Source organism: Cyprinodon variegatus, unplaced genomic scaffold (genome assembly GCF_000732505.1).
Source record: "Cyprinodon variegatus isolate N-32 unplaced genomic scaffold, C_variegatus-1.0 Scaffold335, whole genome shotgun sequence".
NCBI classification, from domain to species: Eukaryota; Metazoa; Chordata; class Actinopteri; order Cyprinodontiformes; family Cyprinodontidae; genus Cyprinodon; species Cyprinodon variegatus.
This window is the reverse complement of record NW_015150788.1, coordinates 121,486-124,486: the sequence shown is the minus strand read 5'-3', so window position 1 is coordinate 124,486 and position 3,001 is coordinate 121,486.

The following is a 3,001-nucleotide window of genomic DNA, read 5'->3' as shown; positions in this document are numbered from 1 at the left end:
CTGGGGAGTAGTGTGGGGTTAAGGGCCTTGCTCGGGGACCTCGAGTGCCAGTCTGTGGGAGTGAGGTTTGAGCTCAGAACCTCTGAATTCCAAGTGCAATGCCCTAACCACTAGACAGCCACTCCCCAGTCAATTGAGATATTATGTTTATGAAAGATGAGTGTTTTTTTTCTTCTTTTTTTATTCTTCCCTTCCCATGTTATAGCAGAATATCTCCAGTGATATTGATTTAAAAAAAAAAGAAAACACAAGCATTTGCTTCAAAACAGGACGCTGACAGCAGTGTCCACTCCTTTCTCTGAAAGCCAACGGCTCCTTGTTCGTTTCAACATTTTTCTTAAACAAAATATCTAGTTGTTTCATGGTGTCTAAATGTTCTCATCTCATTGAAAACTGTTGTCAACCATATTCTTTTAATAAAAATGAAATGGTAAATGAAATGTACGTATACATATTACAGGCCACACCCAGTAGGAATATTACTTTATTATATGTCAAATTTAGTAATTATATCTATATTTGTGTTTTTTATTGACTTTCCCTATGTTGTACTATCCTCAGTAAACAGTGTTTGTTCCAACATCAGGCTTTTTATTTCATTCCATATTGCCAGAATTGGCAATCTACTCTACACATTCAGTATGGAATATACACATTCTTAAGATTATGATTAGACACTAGGCTTGAACTTAATCAAGAATGTTTGTTGCAGATTGTATCGGGCTGTCTGTCCCTGCTATAATTGGTTCCCACTGTCTAAATCCGACACACAGGGTCACACCTTTTTAATTTTTGGCTTACAAACATGTTTTATGTCGTACTCCTGAAAGGTGTTAGAGATGTTAGACATTGTGAAGTTTGTATTGTAAAGTTACAAGGGGGGACTATGAGTCAGATAGCCTGCTTGAATCTGTTTCCCTTGTAACTTTACATGGGGGGATACTTGCTGCAGGCCGGAGAGCAAAGTCAGGTAGGAGATTTTTTTTTTTTTATGTTGGTGTTATAAAAGACACTATAATCACCTAGGCCTATTAAAAAAAAAAAAAATCACAGAAAGGTGATCTGATGACCCGAGGTGGGGGCGGGTGTTGCTCTGAATGCATCTTTGATGTTAGAGTTAACCAGGTCTAAAGTATTTCCACCTTGAGTTGCAAAGGCCACATGTTGATGTGGCTTTCTGTTTTTTTCTGGAACTGTTCCACAGAATCATGCCTCATGTGGACATGCTGTTCAACCAGCTGCAGAAGAGGAACATCGACCCTGTCTGGATTAAAGCTCTCCTTCAGCAGTTCAGAGACAGCATGCTCAAGATCAGGTAAATAATCTTACTTAAATTACGCCAGAAAGTTATTTTCAGAGTAGCTACTCAATCAAGTGTAAAAGTCACGCCATCGAAGTAAATTGTTCTTATAGAGCACTTTCTTTGGCCTATAAGGAAACTACAGAGATTTGAAAGAAATTGTCATTATCTGTCAGATGATCATACACATGTGAACTCAAAGAGAAAACTTTTGAATTTCCAATAAAGTCAATGTATTAATCCAGACTGTTAAAATAATTCTGCTGTTTAAAAAAATGTTTAAAGTGCATAAAAACATCAGTCATACAAAGTTAAGTAATAAAGCGTTTTGGGTTTGGACCAGGATGTCTATTCCATCTCTGTGTGAGGACAGCGGAGCTGGTCAGCCACTGAAGAGACGGAGGATGCTGGGACCAGAGGAACAAAAGAAGTTGGCTAGTGAAGTAAGTCCTATTTTCTCACTTTTTGTCTATTTTCTTTCCTTTCTTTTTTTTTTCTTTTTTTGGGGCGGGATATAAAAACAAAACAACAACAAAAATAGCTAGACTTAGTGCAAAAGATCTGTTCCACTGCAGCCAATTTTGAATAACTAAGTCTTATTAATATTTCCATTCATTAAATTTCTCCTCTTATTTTGATCATGTGATGCTGTTTCTCACAGCAATATTTATTATGTGGCAGGAGAATGACTTCTTAAAAATAGAAACATTACAATTCTAACTTTATTCTAAATTAAAGCTCTTCATGTTTTTTTCAGGTCTGTGGTGGCATCCTGGTGCATACTGAGGAACGCTTTGCCTTCACCCAGCATCTCGTCAGTGCAACTCTGCTGCATGGAGATCTCTTTCCTCAACACAGTGTGAGCTTTCCAGAGGCAGCGCTGGACACAACGGTGGAGGCTTATCCCATGCTGGACAAGGCCAAGCTCAAAACAGAACTGTCCCTCATCTACGAGAACAGTGAATTTAAAGCTTGTAGTGGAGCAGTGCCTCTGTACCAGTTTTTCATGGAGAACAACCTTCAGAGCACTTTCTCAGAGACTGTCAGCCTTCTCCAGATCCTCATGATGATGTCCATGACAACGGCTGAATCTGAGAGGTGCTTCTCCACTCTGAAGAGGATCAAGACCTTCCTGAGAAACTCCATGACACAGGATCGAGAATTTTCTTTCTCATTTTAGTTTAAAACTTGTATACACTACTAGTTTGGTAGTACAGAACAAACACTTGACTTTGTGCAATGATTAGCACAGTTCATATTTCAAAACATATTCTGATCAAATATATACAATCTGATTTGTATTAGATATTATTTAAAATGCAATAATTTTAATACAAATTGTTTTCTTTTTAAAGATGTTCTGATATTTGTCATTGTTTTAGTATTTTATGATGGAATAAAGTAATTGTTCAAATGTATTACCTTTAAGCTGGAATATCTTAACACTTTTGAATTAACTCATGTTAACAATCTTTGAAAATTAATGGATGTGACCTACCCAGTCCCACCTGAAAATATCTCACCAGCCGCCACTGGATAAGTGTGATGAAAAATGAATGGATAGATGTGTCATGTTTGCCTTAAGGTGTCTGGCCCACATGCAGAAAACACTCGGAAAAAGATCAGGTCTAGATTAAAAGGTTTAATTAACTAAATAAACTAAAAGTCAGGACCTCAGGACTAATGAGCTCGAGCGGGGGC